An 8,993-nucleotide genomic window follows, 5' to 3' on the forward strand; every position below is an offset into this window, starting at 1 on the left:
TTAGTAAAAGGAGCCCTTTGTGATTAACAGACAGGAAGTGAAAACAAAGCACCTGCCACAGGTCACTGACGGCAGGCAGGGAAAAGGACCAACTTCATGAACACTTCTCCTCCTCCCCTTTATCTCCATTCTATCTACAGATAATAAAAAAAGCAAACAGTGGATTTAAATTACTTAATTATAATATTGTAATCGCATACTATGTCTTATTGTATTAATAATTGGGAGGAGGATGGGAGAAAATGATTGTTTTATGTATTACTTGTGTAGTTAATAGTGCGTTTTATGCAGTGTTTTATGTTCAATTAGTTGTATTGCACTGTCAAAGTTTGAAAATCAATAAAGATTAAAAAAAAAAAGCAAACAGTGAAAGGACATAAGAGAAGTAGGGGGAGTCTTCCCTCCATCCTAAATATTTTATGCTTCTGTGCCACTTTGCTACCTCGGTCCCTTCTCCGTTCTCTGTTATTCAACCTTTATCTTATTACCTCTTTGTCCTCTTTGCATCTTTCCTACACTCAGGGCTCCTTTAACGAAGCCGCATTAGCGGCTTGATTGCACGCAACTTTTTAGCGTGCGCTAACCCCCGCGCTAGCCGAAAAACTACTGCCTGCTCAGGAGGAGGCGGTAGCGGCTAGCGCGGATAGCAAATTAGCGCGTGCTATTATGCGCTTTACACCGCTAACGCAGCTTCGTAAAAGGAGCCCTCAATTTCTCCCTGCTTTTTCTGTGTTTGACCCCCTTCTCCCCCACACACACCCAAATACGCACCTACGCACTCTTCCATCACTCCTTGTGTCCATGTGCGACTGACTGCAATACCTACGGCAAGCTCTGTAATAGAGAGTTGCGCGGGGACAGAAATCCCGCCCGTCCCCATCAGGATCCTCTCCGTCCCCACCCTTCCCCGCAAGGAATTACCTCCATCCCCGCCCGTCCCCATAAAAAGCAGCAATTACTTCTGACAGGATCATCAATTCCACAGTTTCTTTTTCTGTTTTCCTTGTGGAATCTCTTTGGTGGAACCCTTATTTTGTTTTCTGTTCAGGTAATTAACTTATAAACCCCCTCTTTTACTAAGACTGACATGTCCATTATATTATATGGACGAACCTTGCTTCCAAAGCCTTCCATCCCCGTGGGAGTCCCATGGGCTAGAGGGGGGGTCCCCGTGGGAGTCCTGTGGGTTAGGGGGGGATTCCTGCGGGACTCCCGCGGGACCCCCGTTCCTGTGCAGACCTCTACTCTGTAACCCTGGGTGCAGTACCGTCCTATTCATTCACGTTCCTGAAACTTTACATCCAAAGAGAAAGCGCAGTGTTACTCTATTTTAAAGTTCAAAACTAAAATAAGATATTTTTTTATTGGACTAACATTTGTTTTTGTTGCTAGCTTTCAGGTGCTATCGGGAGTCATATTCATTTTGCATTGTCGTTATTTAATACATTTTAAATCCAAGGCAACAATTTCTTCCTCTTGTGCAATCATGATATTATTATTTTTTTTTAATTTCTTTATTCATGTTAAAGCCATAAGTAAGTGCAAAATAAAATACAATCGTATAATTCTATAAAAGCACTTAAATATAATTACAATTATAATCTATGACAAAAAGAATATCATCCCCCCCCCCCATAATTATATCTAAGAACTACACTCTAATTGAGAATTGAAAAATACATTCCAACCAAAGGGCATAATCAGTAATCGCTCTTTGCAAAATTTTGTCAATGGCTCCCAAATCTTCAGAAACTTCTTATAATAGCCCTGATGTATGATGAGAGGTAAAAAGCCAAATATCATCCCATAATAATAAACTTCTATTTATTATGACAGGGGTTGCCATACAGCTTATTCTAAGGAATTGGAAAAACTGGGATAGACTGAACTATTCCTTTTGGTGGGAGACTCTGTCATGTTTTTAAGATGGTACGTAATATAGCCATTTATTTCTTTATTTCAATTCCTATCCTATTGTCCTCAAAGAGCTGAGAACAGGTTACAGGTTAAACATACATGGTATACAGTTAACAAGTTATAATTTTCATTAGATTTGCCATAATTTCAATACAAGCTTCCGATACAAGTTTTTTCCTAGCTAGACACATTTTAAGGATCTAATACTATTATACATAATATACAGTTTTCCAATTATAATTTACCCTGGTTATTTTTCCAGTGCAAGTTTTATTCTAATTGACACACAGTTTATAGCAGGGGTGTCAAACTCAATCACACTAAGGGGCCGAAATCCAAAACTCAGGCTAAGTCGCGGGCCAGACACCGCCCAATCTCCGCCCCAGACCCCGCCCCCATAATAGGGTGATGGGATAATCGCGCGCCAGACGCCAGTGCGTTGACAATTTGGCACAAGACAGAAGCGCGCGGGGGAAAAATAATTTTTAAATAGCTCCGACTGGGAGTTTGGGGTGGCAACCCCCCCACTTTATTGGTTGGTGTTCATGCTGCCGTTGTGGGGGGGTGCGGGGGATGAAACCCCCCCCCCCATTATAGAGAAAATTGAATTTTTCCCGAAAAAATCAGAAAAAGTTCAGTTTTCTCTATAATGGAGGTTTCCAACCCCCCGAACTCCCCTCCAACTGCAGCGCAAACACTAACCAAAAAAGTGTGGGGGGGTTTGCCACCCCAAACCCCCCCCCTGTCGGAGCTCTTTAAATATTACTTTTTCCCCCGCGTGCTTCTGTCTTGCGCCAAATTGTCAGCACGCTGGCATCTTGCGCGCCACTGACTATGAACCCCATAATAGTACTAATTATAACACCATTTTTTCCATTCATTTTTCATATAAACACACACACACAATAATCTTATTAACACATAATGGTTAACCACAAAATTAAACTACGCAAAGCACACTGTATACTTCTCAACATTCATTCCTACCAGAACACCTGGCCTTGGTCACACATGCAGAACACAGATAACCTCTATGGAAATATGGGACCAAAAACTAAAAGTACGAATATATAAAAAAGAAACCCTAAGATTCAAGACTGCATGCAGTACAACCCCAGAGAAAAATAAACAAGTATATTTCTTCCTGAGCAGTGCAAAAGATAGATTAAAATTCTCAAAATTGACACAATTCAAACACTAAGGGCTCCTTTTACGAAGCCGCGTTAGCGGCTTTATCACACGTGACTTTTTATCACGCGTTAAGGCCCGCGCTAGCCGAAAAACTACCGCCTGCTCATGAGGAGGCGGTAGCGGCTAGCGCGGCCAGCAGTTTAGCATGTGCTATTACGCACGTTAAACCGCTAACGCGGCTTCATAAAAGGAGCCCTAAGGGCTCCTTTTACAAGTGTGCGCTAGCGGTTTTAGTGCACGCTTAGCATGCGCTAAAATTCAGCGCACGCTAGCCGCTACTGCCTCCTTGTAAGCAGGCAGTAATTTTTCAGCTAGCGCACGCTATAGCATGCGCTAAAAATGCTACCGCACCTTCTTTACAAAAAAGAATTTGAATTCTCCTTCTTCTCAATGCCATCAAAGAGGTACCTCCGGACCAAAGGGGTCAGGGATTCTACTCCCGCTACTTCCTGGTTCCCAAGAAGACAGGAGACCTTCGTCCCATCCTCGATCTCAGGGACCTCAACAAGTATCTGGTCAAGGAAAAGTTCAGAATGCTCTCCCTTGCCACGCTTTACCCTCTTCTCTCTCAACATGACTGGCTATGTTCCCTAGACCTCAAAGAGGCCTACACTCACATCCCAAACAATCTGACTTCACGTCGCTACCTCCGATTTCAGATACAGCACCGTCACTATCAGTACAAGGTGCTACCCTTTGGCCTCGCATCATCGCCCAGGGTGTTCGCCAAGTGCCTTATTGTGGTGGCGGCCTTCCTCAGGTCTCACAACCTCCAGGTGTTCCCCTACTTGGACGATTGGTTGGTGAAAGCACCTACGTCTCCACTTGTGCTACAAGCCACTCAACACACCATCTCCTTCCTCCATCTCCTGGGGTTCGAAATTCGACCCAAATTGAAAATAAAATCATTCCCCCCTACCTTTGTCGTCTCCCTTCCTCACCACTGTGGCTGTGCAGAATATTACTGGAGGCAGGAGAGGTACTCAAGCTCCCCCACCTCTGCGCACATTGTACCGCTAGGCCAGACCAGTAGGGAGATGGAGGTGGAGGTGGAAATCAAGAGAGCAAGCCTACGGTTATAATCAGTGCCCCCCCCCCCCCTCGCTGCCTCAATTTTCTCTTGTGGTCTGGCTTCCTCCTCTCTTCAGCAGTAATTTAACAGTGTCGGCTAGTAAGTTACACCGCTGATGTGGTTGTCAACTTGCGCATGCCGGCATCGAACCAGAAATGAATTTAACTGTGCCAGCCCCAGCGATGCATCTCAGCTGTGGCCGGCACAGTTAAATTCATGTCTGGTGCGCTGCCGGGGCATGCAAGTTGACAATCACACCGGCGGTGTATATTACTGGCCGGCAATGGGGTGCGTCGCTGGGGTCGGCACAGTTAAATTCGTTTTTGTTGCATTGCTGACGAGCACAAGCTGACGATCACCGTGGCCCACAAGCGCTATTGTTGCCGTCAGGTGAAGGCCCAAAACAGAAAGCAAGGCGACATCTTGAAGCCCTGTTTACTTCCCCGTAATGCCGGCCTTGAACTGCGGGCTGCATAAAACAACCAGGCGGGCCGAATTCGGCCCACAGGCCTTGTGTTTGACACATGTGGTTTATAGATTGGATTTGCCATAGTTATAATACAAGGTTTTACCTTATAAACTTTTCTTACGTGACACATACTGGGTTCTGGTAACAATGTACATTTCTTTGTAGTCCATCAGTCAAGGGCAGGGGGTTAGGTGAAGAGTGTTTAAGTTTTATTAGGATTTTATATACCGCCTATCAAGGTTATCTAAGCGGTTTTTACAATCAGGTACTCAAGCATTTTCCCTCTCTGTCCCTCTAACGTACCTGAGGTATGTTTTCATTGCTTTCCTAAAGTTGAAGAGTCCTTCAAGGGATCTGATCTGCGGGGGCAGTCAATTCCAGTGGCTCGGTATGTAGTGTTGGGGTCAAGAGACTATATTATGCAATGCATATAATTCAAGTTAATAAAAAAAATTCAAAGATTTTCAAATGCAGTTTTTGGAAGAGATCATGAAAGATAAGTTCACATTATTTGCTATCAATAATGGCTATTTTTTAACCTGTTTTTCTTCACATTTTTGTTTTCACCCTCGATTTCTAAACACGATTTATAGAACACTGAGCAAAAACAGGTTAATTTCACATTCAGAATCTATCCTGAGAACTAGAAAGCGCCTTGGGCTATGATAATGTGCTCTGACCCCGTGAGATCTTAGAGGATGAGCAGGATCAGGTCTGATCAATCCTTGGATGAAAATACCTCCAGGGGATCTGAGAGGCTGCTAGCAGTGGCCTAAGTGACTTGCTAGGGAATCACTCATTCTTCAACGATAGCGTGAATGCATAGGCCAACAGAGATGTTGGAGAAAGATACCGTACGGCTCAGGAAGCATTCTTGAGAACAAACTTTTTGACCAGGACTTTGTAAATGTGCAACAGCGCTACACCACATCTCTTCAGGTTTGGGTGGTAAATTTTCATGCCATGGCTAAATTTCAAGACCATTTGTATAGCTGTGCAAATCTGTGCAAATGAATCATTTCTTATTAAACAAACATAGAGATAACATCTGGTCCGTTCTCAAGTTTGTGATATCAGTAACCAAAGAACACTTTAAATCTGTTCCATGAAGAAACAATTATGTGGTTTTTCACCAGTAGCATTGCATAAGTATGTCTACCTACATATCAGTAAGGCTGTTTGTTTGTTTTTTAAGCGTAGGGTAAGGAACAAGAGAAGGAAGGGCAAAAAAAAAAAAAAAAAAAAGCAGGGATACATGATTATTGAAAGAGCTACGGCCTAATTCAAAGATCTGAAGGGATAGGAGCAAATTAACAATATAGGTAAGAAAAAGAGACATGTCAGTAAAATTGGACCCAATCCCAATCTTTTTAGAGTGAGTTATTACCTGGAAAATCCAAAATTATTTAATTAAATTGGTCAATTAGTCTTTGAACTGGACCCTGAGAGATCATCTATTTGGCGGAAGGTGGATGGCCATAGAGGTCTGTTCTAGGTTAAATGAAGGTACATTACAGACTGCATTTCCTGAAGGGCATTAGCTAAGCTTCATGACTCCAGCATCCATCTTTCTAAGATTGTTTGAAGACTGAACCAATTTCCCTATTTGTTCCCAAATGAACTAGGCAAAAGTTAAAAGCTGTGAGTGCCTTCACTATAAAGTACACGTGAAATGAGACTTCCATCGTATAGGTGCATAAAGGAAGACATATCAATGAACGGGAAGGAATTATTTGTCCTGTCATCAGAGGCAAAATTCATATGTGAAAATGTAATACCTTATGTCCTAGATATCTATGTCTGTATAATAGACTGATAGATATACGGTAGATACTCCATATATATTGCACTAGTGTCCAGCACATAAAAATGACACACGCTTGATTTATTTATTAAGGCTTACATCCCACACAATCTCCAAATCTAGGTGGGTTAAAGGATTTACACTTATTTTTCAGGTATTGACTGCAGAGGATTTGGTTTGTATAACTATCTGGGTGAAAGACCTTGAACTACATCAGAATTTGGTATGGTTCCTCATATGAGGCTCTTGAACAAACTTGACGGGCTGAAGTTAGGACCCAAATTGGTGTACTGGATTGGAAACTGGTTGACGGACAGACGCCAGAGGGTGGTGATTAATAGAATGTGCTCGGAGGAAGGAAAAGTGAGTAGTGGAGTCCCTCAAGGATTGGTGCTGGAGTTGATCCTGTTTAATATGTTTGTGAGTGACATTGCTGAAGGGTTAGAAGGAAAGGTTTGACTTTTTGTGTATGATACCAAGATTTGTAACAGAGTAGACACCAATGAGGGAGTGGAAAACTTGAAAAAGGATCTGCAAAAGTTAGAGGAATGATCTAATATCTAGCAACTAAAATTAAATGCAAAGAAATCCAGAGTAATGTATTTGGGGATTAGAAATTGTAAGGTACCGTATGTGCTGGGAGGTGAGAGGCTGGTATGCACGGATGAGGAGAGGGACCTATTCGAGAGTCCAGTCTAGTCATAGCAAAGAATAATTGGAGAGTAAATTGAGGAGCTGTTCAGTTGAGGCCCTATTGTTGGAAGAGGAAGGTCTTTATTGCTCTATGGAAGGACATTAGTGAGTCTAATGACCTTATCTGTGTGGGTAGCTGGTTCCATAGCTGAGGGAGGAAATGGCGTGCATCTATCAAAGAAGGGAAGTGTCTTCAGCAGCAGACTAGCTAACCTACTGAAGAGAATTTTAAACTAGAATTGTTGGGGCAGGGTGATCAAAGCCCCCAGATGAGTATAAACCCTCAGGTTATTGAATCACTAAATACCTCTAAACAAATAGGAAAATGGGGAAATGACTGGAAAGCAGTATATACTAATGCTGAAAGTATGAGAAACAAGGTTCTAAAGCTAGAAGCTGTGATGGAAGAGGTTGAGTTGGATTTAGTGGCAATCACAGAGATCTACAGTCTCAGCACCCTGAGGTTGTGGGTTCAAATCCCGCGCTGCTCCTTGTGACCCTGGGCAAGTCACTTAGTGCTCCATAGCTCCAGGTACGCTAGATAGATTGTGAGCCCACTGGGACAGATAGAGAAAATACTTGAGTACCTGACTGTAAAACCGCTTAGATAAACCTTGATAAGCAGTATATAAATACCTAATAAACTTGAAACTTGGTTCATGGAGAACCATTTGTTGGTGTTGGTGACTGGGATATAGTGACTAGGATATAGTTATACCAGTGACTGGGATATAGTTATTTAAGAGGTATAATCAGCCTGTACTCTCAGATACCTGCTTGGTAGATCATCAAAGATCTCAATGACCAAATTTTGCAGGTTCAGATATCAATCATTGAGTACAGAGTGAAAACTCAAAAAGTGTACTAAAGTGCTCAAACTAAGAATTGAAAATAAATAAATAAATGAACTTATCTTAGTGTAGTGTAGTTAATGCAACCCTACGGGGACCCGTTTCACCATAACTTGGCTTCTTCAGGGGTCTGTTTTCTACAACGCAAAAAAATATATATATATTATTAAAACCATCTTAAACCCATTAAAAGAAGGATATATATAGATATAAATAGATAATATACAAAGTGAACTTTAAAAAATTAAAGAAATGTTTCTGACTTACTTGTATTCGGTTTAACAAGACAAAAATGGCGTTAATGCTGAAAGAACGCCAGCGCATTAACGCCATTTTTGTCTCGTTAAACCGAGTCTCAATACAAGTAAGTCAGAAACATTTCTTTAATTTTTTAAAGTTCACTTTGTATATTATCTATTTATATCTATATATATCCTTCTTTTAATGGGTTTAAGATGGTTTTAATAATATATATATATTTTTTTGCGTTGTAGAAAACAGACCCCTGAAGAAGCCAAGTTATGGTGAAACGGGTCCCCGTAGGGTTGCATTAACTACACTACACTAAGATAAGTTCATTTATTTATTTATTTTCAATTCTTAGTTTGAGCACTTTAGTACACTTTTTGAGTTTTCACTCTGTACTCAATGATTGATATCTGAACCTGCAAAATTTGGTCATTGAGATCTTTGATGATCTACCAAGCAGGTATCTGAGAGTACAGGCTGATTATACCTCTTAAATTCTTGATTTACAAGTCTATTTGAATTTTAATCTTGGGATTCCTTGACTTGGTACATTGGAATTTGTGATTTAGTGGGATATAGTTATACCAGGCTATAATTTGTTCAGGAAAAACAGTGTAGGAAGAAAAGGTGTGTGTGTGTGAGGGGGGGGGGGGTATTACATAGCTGTAAAAGGAGAAGTATTACTAGTAGGTGATTTTAACATAGCAGATATTGATTGGGGTAACCCTATTGCGAGGTCTTCTAGAA

Source organism: Geotrypetes seraphini, chromosome 11, assembly GCF_902459505.1.
Source record: "Geotrypetes seraphini chromosome 11, aGeoSer1.1, whole genome shotgun sequence".
NCBI classification, from domain to species: domain Eukaryota; kingdom Metazoa; phylum Chordata; class Amphibia; order Gymnophiona; family Dermophiidae; genus Geotrypetes; species Geotrypetes seraphini.